The sequence below is a fragment of the Cryptomeria japonica genome, chromosome 6 (assembly GCF_030272615.1).
Source record: "Cryptomeria japonica chromosome 6, Sugi_1.0, whole genome shotgun sequence".
NCBI classification, from domain to species: Eukaryota; Viridiplantae; Streptophyta; class Pinopsida; order Cupressales; family Cupressaceae; genus Cryptomeria; species Cryptomeria japonica.
The window spans coordinates 221,806,978-221,820,194 of NC_081410.1; positions in this window are offsets into that span (position 1 = coordinate 221,806,978).

Genomic DNA, 13,217 nt, shown 5'->3' on the forward strand with positions numbered 1-13,217 from the left:
TAGTGGAGAAGGAAAGTGGTAAAAGGATCAAGTGTCTCAGAACTGATCAAGGAGGGGAATTCACTTCCGGTGAATTCAACAAGTATTGTGAAGAATTTGGCATCAAGAGGCAATTGTCTGCCCCCCAAACTCCATAGTAGAATGGCCTAGCAGAGAGGAATAACCAGACTATGGTTGAAGCAGCTAGAACAATGTTGATTCAAGGAAAGGTAGCTCACACCTTTTGGAGAGAAGTGGTGAGCACTGCAGTCTACACAATGAACTGGGTACTCATCAAGAAAGGTAAGGACAAAACTCCTTATGAGTATTGCACCGGTATGACACCTGTGGTTAGCTACTTTAGGGTATTTGGTAGCAAATTTTACATCAAGAGGAGTGAACATCAGGGCAAATTTGAAGCTAAATGCGATGAGGGAATATTCCTAGGATATTCCACCAAGAGTAAAGCTCTCAAGTGTTACAACAATAAGACTCAGAGAATTATGGAAAGTATTAATGTAAGAGTTGATGAATCCTTTGAGAAAACTGAGGAAACCGATAATGAGCAAGCTATAAATGAACTGGTTGCAACCTTTTGGGAACCGGTTGTCAATCAACCAAGTACCAGTAATAGTGTTCCTGAACTGGTGAATGCTGATACTAATGAAGATGAGGATGAAGAGGAAAAGCAAGAAGAAGTAGTCAAGACCATTCCTCGGTATGTCAAGTTGAATCATGATCCTAAGCAGATCATAGGAGATAAGGATGCAGGAATCCTTACAAGAAGAAAGATCAGAGAAAACTCATGTATGATCTTTGAATTTGAGCCTAAATCATTCAAAGAGGCTCATAAAGATGAAGATTGGATCAAGGCAATGGAAGAGGAACTTGACCAGATAGAGAAAAATGGTACATGGTCCTTGGTACCCAGACCAGAGCATAAAAATGTCATTGGCACCAAATGGGTGTTCAGAAACAAGCTGAATGAGGATGGCATAGTGATTAGGAATAAAGCCAGATTGGTGTGCAAAGGATATGCTCAAGAAGAAGGAGAAGACTATGGAGAAACATTTGCTCCTGTAGCTAGATTGGAGGGAGTTCATATGCTTCTTGCATATGCAACTTTTAAAGGCTTCAAAGTATATCAAATGGATGTAAAATATGCATTCCTAAATGGTGTACTTGAAGAGGAGGTGTATATTGAGCAACCAGATGGGTTTTCCCTATCTGAAGACAATGACATGGTATGTAGGCTACATAAAGCCTTATATGGTCTAAAGCAAGCACCTAGGGCATGGTATGAGCCCCTACATTCCCATCTTGTGAAGATTGGATTTGAGAGAACAAGTGAAGATAGCAATATCTACTTGAAGTCTGAAGGAGATCAGATCCTGATCTGTGAGGTATTTGTTGATGACCTTATCTTTGGTGGTGATGACAAGATGAGTCATGAGTTTGCTGATGAGATGAAGGAAGAGTTTGAGATGTCACTCATAGGGGAGATTAAGTTCTTCATTGGACTGCAGATTCAACAGATGAAGGATGGAATCTTTATCACTCACTCCAAATATCTCAAAGAGGTGTTGAAGACCTTTGGCATGGAAGATAGCAAACCGGTTGGTACACCGATGGTGACCGGTTGTAAACTATCCAAAGAGGATGACTCTGCATTGGTTGATGAGAAGGAATACCGATCAATGATTGGTAAGTTGCATTATGTAATACATAGCAGACTGGATATTGCACATGCAGTTGGCATTACTGCAAGGTTCCAGAAAAGTCCAAGAGAATCCCACTTGGTTGCAGTCAAGCGGATTCAAAGGTATCTGAAGGGAACTGTTGACTATGGATTGTGGTATCCATATAGCAAGGACTTCAACTTGAAAGTGTTCACAGATGTTGATTGGGCTGGTAATGTAGATGATCAGAAGAGCACAACCGGTGGTGCATTCTTCCTTGGTGGTAGACTAGTCTCATGGATGAGTAAAAAGCAGAGTTGTATCTCTCAGTCTACAGTGGAAGCGGAGTATATTGCAGCTTTAATGAACTACACTTGGACAATTTGGATGAAGCATGTACTAAAGGCTTCAAAATCCCTGTACTTGAACCGGTAAGTATATTCTATGATAACACAAGTGCTATCAATATTTTAAAGAATCCAATTTTACATTCTAGAACCAAGCACTTTGAGCTTAAGTATCATTTCTTAAGGGAAAAGGTTCAGAACAAAGAGATTGCACTGGAGCATGTGTCTAGTAAGGAGTGGTTAGCAGACATATTCACCAAGCCTCTTCCAATGACTACATTTACATACTTAAGAGGTGAATTAGGGGTACTGCCCCTTCAAGAGGTGAACTAAAGGTATATTCTCCACATCAGTCATGTATTGCATAGTCAAATCTTTCTTCAGGATTGATGTGTTGAAGGATGCTACTCCTCAGGGGGAGCAGCATAATGGAACCGAGAAGCTTGTTCCTCCACTTTGGCATTGTTGTCAAAGGGGGAGAAGATGTCAAGCAGAGAAGATATCTATAGAAATTGGGGGAGAAAATGTGAAGCGGACAGATATCTTTGTATATTGCCATCAATGCCAAAGGGGGAGATTGTTGGCATTATGTGAACCGGTATGTGGACATAATGACATTGTATGTTGTCATTGATGTCAATATGTTGAAGAGGTATGAACCGGCATATGGTTATGGGAACCGGCATATGTGAGAACCGGTATAACACTGTGAACCGACATTTGTGCCAAAGTGAAGTGGTGTGCTTGTTCAAGATGAACTAGTATATGGTTATGGGAACTGGCACATGGAAGCATTGTATGACTACTAGTTGGTAGTCTTAACTTCGGGGTTTCCGGTTGAAGTGCTTCAATCCTGTATGGCCCAACCGGTGATCTTTGTGTAATGAGTAAGTTGTATATCATAGAACAAATCGTGTTGCCATGTCAGCCTTGCGCGCGTGAAGGATCTTGCACGAAGAAGACTATCCCTATCTACCTCAAGAATGTGCGAAGTTTATAAATGGTGAAAATATGTGGATTATCAGCCGCCATGAAATCGGTGGATAATGAACGATGGAGAATGTCTTGAGATTTATTCAAGATCTGCTACATTTAATATAGTATGATCAATGATCAGGATTGAAATGTTTGAATTCCTTAACCTAACAGGTATAGGGTTTAGGGTTTATGCTACCAACCTGTCTGTTGTCCTATAAGGTCGATGTTGTGATTCTTTCAGAGGTTGTTGGCAAAAGCTGTGTGTGAGTATCCAAGAGAAGGGATACGAGATCCTTGCCAGAACAGAGGAGAGAAGTGATACCTGCAAAGTGTAAGTGCAGAAGGTGAAGAGGAGCTTAAGTGGATCTGCATTGGCATTGAGTGCTATTACTAGATCATAGTAAATACCTGTTGATCTCTAACTACCTCAATAGTTGGAAAATCCCCTAACAGGGTAGCCTTAACTGGCTTGCTGTAAGTCCCTTAATAGGGTAACTCAAAGTTATTGAGATCTGGAAAGCTAGAGAGCTCTAGAAATCCTTTAGCTATTGAGTTTTTGAAATCCTCTAACAAGGTACCCTTAACCAGGTATTGTAGCCATCCCTTAACTGGGTGATCTCTAACAGGATCGGTTCCTAGCAGAACCTTTTGTAATGTCTTTAACCGGATAAGGCTTCTAATAGAGCAGACTTCCAAAGAGTTCAACAACAAGCTTGTGGGTATTCATCCCCACCATGGTTTTTCCCAGTTGGGTATCCACGTGAAAAATATGTGTGTCATGTGTGATGCTTTTATCTTGTGATGCTTTGTTATTACCTGTTAAGCATATGATGGTTCTGCATTTTATGCCTATCAATAAAACATGTTGAACTAGCTGTTGTGAAGATATGATGATAGATTACCTTTTCATACATAAGGGTGAAATGGTAGTGTAGTTCTGAGTAGAGTGGAAAGATCAGTGAGTAACCGGTTTATGATTGTTTTAGTTGTTATGAGTTTTACCGGTTGCACTCTATTTCAAACCGGTGTCACTGTTTGCCAGTCACTTGGAGTGATTGCTGCTGAACCGGTTTAGGTCTGTATTTTGTTTATACGGATTCACCCCCCCCTCTTAGTACCAGTTTGGTACTATTCGTTCATCATTGAGTTATCAATGAGCATCAAGGATAAACAGTTTATATGTTTAACTCCAACCGGTATTCATTGATTATGTGATGAGTTATCCTCATCGACAAGATTTGGTAGTATTTTTGTGATGGGTTATGATCACTTGACCAGATACATTGTACCTAGGTAATTGTGTTATGATTTCTAGAGGTCGACATGAAATCTAAATGTCTATATATTGACATCACAATGAATTATTTTGTATGAGCGAAAGTGATATGCTATATGTAAAGACAAAAGTGTTAAGTCGTAGAGTATGTTGGTAAAGAAGTGTTAAGTGTGTAGAAGAGGATCTATACAAGCAATTTGTGCTACTACTAGATCAAATCACCTATTGTTTTCTAATCAGTGCAAAAGTCAAATCCCCTAACCGGGTAAGCTCTAACAAGCTTCATTGTTCAAATCCTCTAACTAGGTGATCCATTAGTTTCAATTAAAAAATCCTCCACCAAGGTTACTCCTTACAGGGTACTACCTTTTACAGGGTATAGCTTTTAACTAAACTTTGGGATATTTAACAAGATTCACTCCTAGCAGAGCACTTTTGTAGACCCTAATCGGTGAGTTATCTATTACTGCAGATAGTTAACTTGTGACTCCCATCTCACCATGTTTTTTACCTATTTGGGTTTTTCACGTATAAACACTTGTGTTATGGTATATGTTTTACTTATTGTGGATGTTGTTATATCAAATCTTGATTGCAAGCATATTGTTTAACAAACTTGTTAAGTTTATCTACCAGTCAGTGTTTAAAGTAGTACTATTTTTGGTGTCACTGATTCACCCACCCCTCTCAGTGCTTTACAAGTCCATCACCCAAGTACTCATAATTTGCACTTACTCATAGAATCCTTACAATTCCAAAAATACAAAATAAGGAACCCAAACTACCATTCATTGTGACTGTCATGATCAAACAAGTAGATTGAAACTTTCTTGGCTTATCACTTTGAGCACCCAAAACACATCATACTTGATACTGTCTCAGACATATTAGATCTTCAAATATAGTTTGCAACCCATAAACATTGTACTCATGCCATTTTTAGTGCCTCAACACCTTAGGATAAATTTCCATCATACTAGGGAAGGTTATTTAGAGTTTTTCCAACCTTATTTAATCAACACAATCCTATTTCAACCCATTGGACATCACTCAATAAAACAATATTGTTTGTTGTCCCAAAACAAGGAAAACTCTATCTCAATCTGCTAGGGGACTAGTTTTCTTGAAATTTGTAAAACCATTCAACATAAGAATAATTCAATATGAAAGATACTTGAGTTGACAATAGGAATCCAAAATTTGAGAAGTTTTCAATGACTACATCAATGGATATTAACAAACCCTTGTGATTGACCCATAACTGAAGGTTTTGGGCAGTTTAGAGAAAAACAATTCAAACTCTCCTCATTCTTCACGACCATTGCTCTAACTTGGCACAAAAAAAGCTAATTCATTAAACTTCACCCTCCAATCCTTTATTAGACATTTTTAATCTATTTTCTTGATAAGAAAAAACTTGAAACAGTGCATGAAATGTGACTATCATGGAAAGTTGCAATTAACAAGTTCCAAAACACAACATTTTATTGATTTTATCAAACCATAATACATTACAGTGTTCTTCAAGGTGTCTCCTTCCTTCTTCCTTTACACTGCCCTCTTGTCATAAATTTACCTACCTTTGTCCTCCTTCATACTATTGTATCATTAATATTAGCATCGAACACATAACAAAGGTTCATCTTTCTTTACAATTCTTAATAAAGTTTCATCCTTGTTTACAATTCTTGTAGTTTTCATATATTTAATGTATTATTCTTCATGTGTTGTCAATGTCCCTGTACAAACGTCAAGTCATTTGAGGTTAGCCTCACCTACATTGCCGACTACAATGTCGGCAACATGCATCATATAGAAATTGTCTAGTGCACGTCATGTTGACTCGCCCATTGTTGGTAGATCCCTCTTTTGCTCTCTCTTTCATTATGTGTTTATTTCACTTGAAGCGTTCTTTCTTGGAGGCATTTCATAGTGGATTCATTTTCTGCAGCAGGAGATGCACATAAGGATGCACCAGAGGCAAATACTACTGATAACATACCATCATTTCTTGGATCTTCCTGTATTGTTAGTACAGGAATGTTGCATGCTACATTGGTGGTGAGTGACGAAGAATTGATTCCCTTAAATATACAGAAGGTTCCAGGTACTTTAAAATTATTATTATATATAGTCTAATTATAATTTACTTACTGATCACTCATTTTGGACTAATGATCCCATGATTTGTTTGCAAGAAATGATATTTTTTATAAAAATCTTAATGACATTGCATTGCAGATATTTGGGCCCACCATACGTAAAAGGTGGAACATCATATGTGACCTAACCCTAATCCACTATTTTGATTTCATATCATTGCTAGAATAGTTTTCCTTTGATCCTTTTCTTGAGCTATATCAAAGGTAGCTTTATTTTATTTCTGAATCTAACAGGTTTGTTTTTTCTTTAAAGCTGGAATGACCAAGAAAAAAATTTAAAAGATGAATTCACAAACTATATGGTTGGGTTGTTCAGAAATGACACATTCGACAAAACCAATCTCCTTGAAAAAGATGGCACATATCTAAAGTATGTGAGGGACCAATACATGACACATTTAGAGAAGAACGTAAAGTACTAGCATCCCCCCATGATTCTAGAGAGGGAGTGGAAGGACCTAACTTTGGATGCGAAGGAGAGAATTGAAAGGAAAAAAGGAAATACACCACCAGAGGCCAGAAGAAGGTATGCTATACTATTAAGAATGTAATTATGTACTAATTACTCTTTATATTTATATAATCTAACATATTTCAAACTTTTCATAGACTGAGTGACACGTCAAAGGAAACCAAGGCAAGACAAGAAAAGAACGGGCAACACAAACTCGGCTTTGATGGTTATATGAAACTTGTCGCACAAATTGTAAGAATTAGTAAATGAAATATCGCATCAAAATATTTATAAATTGCAACCAATTTTTTTTTATCAAACAATACAAGAAAAATTCACGATACTAAGCAAAAATGCAAGGCTCTGAATTCAATAGAGCACCCATAGAAGATGACAAGAGAATTGCCTACCAGCAAGGTTATACAGTCGTGGTTGAATGGCTACAAGAATTGAGTGGCAAACATGAGATTTTGATGCATCCATCACAAAGGTAAATAAGCTAAATCAAAATGATTTCAAATTGAATACTTTTTGAATAATCTATTTGATGTTACATTCCAACATAAAATGACTATATTCTTTTTAAATAAGCAAGCAATGATAACAATGCGCATGACATTGGAATGTAACCTATTAATCGTGGAATGCAACCTAGACATGAAGGTTCGGATGTGCATTCCAGTAGTGGAGGTATTCATTTGCTATTCAAATTTATTAATGTAATTATTAATACAATTAAACATCTTAATTAAATTGTAATTAGTCTAGTAATGAATGTAAGCTTTTTTGTTAATATTTAAGAGCATGTAGTTGGTGGTGACCAAGTGGAGCATGATCCAGGTAGACAACATCAGAAACATGATGTTCCCCAATCAGGAAAAGAGGACTACTATTATTCCTTTAAACAAATTTAATTTTAATTGGTGTATTGATTAATGTAACCTTTCATATTTCAACTCTAGAGGATCTAGAGGGTGTTCAGCATGTTGAGGTTGAGGCTAGACAAAAAGATGTGGAATATGATGTCGCCCCATCAGGTAAAGAGTGCCATGGTTATGTTCTTTAAATTAATGAAATACTTGTAACAATAATAATTTATTTTTTTGAATTTAACCCATTTCTTTGTTATTGCAGAGGAACTCCCTTTGGTTTAGTGTCCTCATCCTCTATATAGGACTAGGCATACATCGAGATCATGAGCAGAGGGCAGAACAACTGAAGATGGGGGAAATAATGAAGAAAATGATTCTCCACTTAGTTTTTACATAGCTTCAAAAAAAAAAACAAGAAAAAAATTATTGTAATCTACCTTATTTGATAATGATTGATTTTTATGTGTTAATGAATGTAATTATGTGCTAATGAATGCTCATGAATGATATGTGTTAATGAATATTGATGAATGTTGCATGTTAATGAATGTTATGTCTTAATGAACATTATGTGATAATGAATTAATTCTATATTCTAATAATGGATGAAAGAATGAATGAATGTTAGATGTTAACGAGGAATTTAGAGTGATGTTAGAGGGGGGGGGGGGCAAATGAGATTCCACCTTCACGTGGTTGGCCCTGTTAAGTAGAGAATATTAAACTATTCTCGAAACAAAGCGAAGCTCAATAAGATAACACACTTTTCAATATTTCATTATGTTGTAAAGTTAATCTTATTGAATAATGTATATTGAATCTTAATTGCAGGGTCCAACAGAGCCAACACGAACAACAACAACACAAGTTATTGGGTATAATGAACTCGCATATTGTCTTGTATGTACACTAACATTATGAGTTGTGAATATTATTCATCCTTGTAAGGTTTTTCATTAGTTGACATTTTCTTTAGCATTTTTTAATTTTCCTTATTTTAAGTCTAACCACTTTTAAATGGAATTTATTGTTCTAGTTTTTTACTATCTGCCAGACATTATTTATATAAGTACTTGCATTGCATCCATTTTTTCAATTAGGTATTATAAAGGGTAGGTTTTATTTGTAAATGTCTCTTTGAGTTCATCCAAATTTTATAATTGTTACCTCACATCTCGTTATAGCTGCAATAGGGATTATGGCCAACATAGGCTACGATTGCAACCTCTCGAGGCCATAGAGTCTCTTTGTTCTTAAAATTGCAGTGGGTTGTTAGGTACATTCCCTCTTTTGCACTCCAAATTGTAGCGGTCAATGCACATGATCAGTTTTTCTTTGATATCTAGAGGATAGTATTAAATTTTAAGTAATTAGAGGCTTCTAAGGCGTATTTGGCTAACATTTATTTTTGTGGGATATGAGGGTTGTGTTTTAAGTCATCTTAAGATGATCTCAATAAGTAATCATTTCACTAATGACATTTTTTCATTTTTCTTCATGAATGTTGGCAATTTTTACAAGTTATGAGACCCATTGAGCACATAGGCACCTTTCAACATTTGTTAATAGGAGGAGGAACAACTCTTTCTAATGCTAAAGATGATACACTGAAATGGACAATGACCCATTTGTAGGTCTCAACCTCCAAGAGACATAATTAAGATGCTTGATTCATCTATGTGCATGTTAGACAACCTCGATCTATTAGAAGCCTGAATTAATATATAATTAGAAGAGTGCACATCAAAAAGTTGCTACTGCCAAGAGGTAGTAATAAAATGCATCAAAGTAGCCTTGTAAATTCATTACTTTGTTAATATAACACTTGATCTCTCTAACAAAAACTTGTTATGCATAGTGATTATGATAGCCAATAGTTATTTGATGATCATCTAGGTCAACTTTTGATCTAAAAGAAACTTATCACAAAAGGGGTTGTGAACTATCCTCATTCATAGTCAAACCTCACTATAGTTGAGATATCAAAGCTTTCAATCATAGGAAAGAGGCAACATAAGCATTTACAATAAGGCTTGAGATAGATAAAAGAAAGAGTAAACAAAATGCAACCAGAAGTATGGCAATACTTATCATGGTATATATCCAAGAAGTGGTAGGCATAATGCCTTATGATATCTCAATGATAAGTTTACTATCAAAAGAAGCTTATCAATTCCAAAATATAGTCAACAATGATATAGAAATAGTAATGTAGATGTCAACTTGAAGAGAATGAGTAGTGACAATAGAAGTCATACAGAGTTATAGACCAAGAGTTGTCAGTCAAACCAAAAGCCCTAGATCCATAGATGATACAAAGAGCGGTCAAATAACTCTCCATGAGTGTAGATAGTTAGAAAATCATAATGATGAAGGTTTTGTAGTGGTGAGATAATCAAAACAATATGAGAAAACACTTAGATAAGAGATGCATACTCATTATATGTGACAATAAGGACATTCACTATTGCAAAGACACTTGTGAGTGAGAATTTTTGTATCAAATTAATATAAATACTATCCTATGCTTATTGCATAAGCCATACACCTGAGCCAATATTCATAGTGATAAAGGAGCCTTTCAACGTTAGCAACATAGAGGATATAGACTAGCAAAGTTTCAAATAGTGGTAGGCATGCATTCAAGGTAGCTCAAATAGAGGAGATTTGATAGAGCACAAGCCATGATAGAAACCTAGAGACAAATCCCTGTATTGGGCATAGTTAAGAAGGATAGTGCCCTAACAAGTACTAATGATTTGCTTGAATTGATCAAAATATTGCTGCATTATTAGCCAATAGGCTACATTTTGTGTGGGGTTTTGACCTGAAACCTGTCTCACACCGTAAAATAATTAACGGGTTGACGTGAAACTGTCAGCTTTCAGTAGTCATTAGAAATGGCCAAGTCATCAAATGAAATTAATGGGGCCGGTTTTCATAGTCATCACATGAAATTAGTGGGTTTTCACAAAACTAGTGTTTTTGAATAGTTATTAGATGAGATCGAATCTTCAAACAAAATCAAATCTTTGAATCATTCAAATCTTTGAATTGGATCTGATTTCCTCACCTCATGCCTAAAAATAACAAAATCAAATTTTTGAATCATTAGATCTCCGAATTGGATTTGGTTTCCTCACCTCATGCCTGAAAACATATTTTAAATTAATTTTAATTGGATTTGGTTTCCTCACCTCATGCCTGAAAACATATTTTAAATTAATTTTAGGTTTACTTTGCATAGAATTTGGCCAGAAAAATAATTGTGTTTGATATTTGTTGCTATGCTTGGACTAAATAAAGAATTTGGCTAGAAAAATAGATGTGCACAATGTTTTGATTTTTGAAGACTATTGTCCCTGTTGTGATAACCTACAACTAGGCTATAACCTTGCTTGTGGCTATAAAGTAGCTAGACAGTTTAAGAATTGCTGAAAAATAGTTTTGGGTGAAAATCAGCTATGTCAGAAATAATTATTATGTTCAAATTTGATCGGCCTCAAAATATTTTATGGGCAAATATTTCACAGGTTACTGGTTTATGATTGCATGCCCAACGATTGTTTGAACTCCTTCCTCTCTAGCCGTAATTTTGAAAACCAATACCAGACACTCCACTAGAAAAAAGCCGATTTGGTACTGTCATAGGCATCACAAGAGCCTTTATTCATGGTGATGTCAGGCCTAAGAATGTTCTTCTAGATGCCGATTTGTTCTCCAAAATTGGGGGATTTTGGATCGACAAAGCTTTTGGGTAGGGATTTTAGTTTGTTAGATTCAATGACAGTCCCAAAGACACTCAGAGGGGGGTGTGAATCAGTGTCTTACCGGTTAGTAGAATATTTACACTTATTGATAACTTTGCATCCCAAAATAGTGTACCCGTAAATAATAATTATTGCAATAAACATAAATAATAGAGACAACATAGAAACACACCATAACACAAGATATTTAACGAGGAAACTCAGTGTGGGAAAAACTTTGGTGGGATTTGTGACCCACAATATTTACTCACTGGCCAATGAATAAATACTACTTATAATGAGGGGCCTGCACATGCAGGGAGGCCAACAGCCTAGAGCTCACTGCTCAATAAAAAGTCACATTGACTACAAAAATGGATTACCAAATCCAATACAATGTATTGTTCAAAACAACATCTCTCATGCCAGGTTCAGTACCGGTTTAAGCTCGGTCTATAACCAAAACCTTCGCTATCAACTATATCACCTTATACAATAAAATGTCTCACTCTCTATTCCTCTCATACAACTTCCATCTCTCTCTCATACTACTCTTGTCAAAATGACCTATAAGTTCTCATACATATATGAGTCTTTTACAATATACCATGTCGGCTTACAAAAGATAATTACATTACAAAAAAATTCATATAAACAAAACTATATCTCATTTCGGCTGGAGTGTTGGTATGCTTTGTTGCCGATGTAATTTGAATGTCGGTGAAGTGTCTACCGATGTTGGTGTCTACCAGTGTATGAAATTTGTGATGTCGGTCATGTAGAAACCAATTTCTTGTGAGTTTTTAGTTGGTTGCCAGATGGTTACCATCAATGACAACATCAACTATTCTCATAAGAGTGTAGAATGCCAACAATCTCCCCCTTTGGCATTGATGACAACACTCATGAGAAAAATCCAAAACTGTTATCCAAAAACTGGAATCCAAAAAGATGTGCTCCCCTTGAGCAAATGATCTCCTTTGTATATGCACATGCATTTTTCTATCCACTACTCCCCCTTTGACATCAGTGAAAAAGGATGTCATAAATAATCAAAAGAGTATCAAAATGCTACCTCAAGGTTTGTAACCAGTTGGTTACAATATGAAAGATGTCTGCCAAAATCATATTCAGACTCTGCATAAATTTGTTGCTGCCATCTAAAGTTGCCCCAGTCTGTTGGATCATACCAGTGAGATAGTGCATTTGCTGCTTCGGTGATCGTTCTCCTTGTATTGTTGCCTTAGATAATTCAACTCTCCGAGTAATCAAATTATCCAGCCTTAGACCAAGTTTACCCTTTAGTTCTCGGGCATTAGAACTTATTCTTGCCTTCTCTTTCTCAATTTTTTCCAATTTCTCCTCAAAAACTGCCATTTCTTGCTAAAAAATTGATATAAGTCCAGATGAACCTATAATATTATCTGCAATTTCATCAATTTATTTTTGTGTCTTCTTGATCTCCTCATCAATATTCTCAATTAAATAGTGAGGTTTACATGCTTCCCTATTGATAGGGAGGAAATGCAAGAAGGTTACCCAAGTGGCTTGTATGTTCACTAAGTAATAGGTCCTTGCTAGTTTCAAGGTTTTGTTACTTAAATAAGAGTGCAAAAGGTTTAAAGACAACCTAGTAATCCTCTTTGATCCAACTCCCTAAGTCAAACACTTCTTGGTTGCTCAAGGGCTTCAACTCCATAGTTTCTCTGGCTTGGTAATCT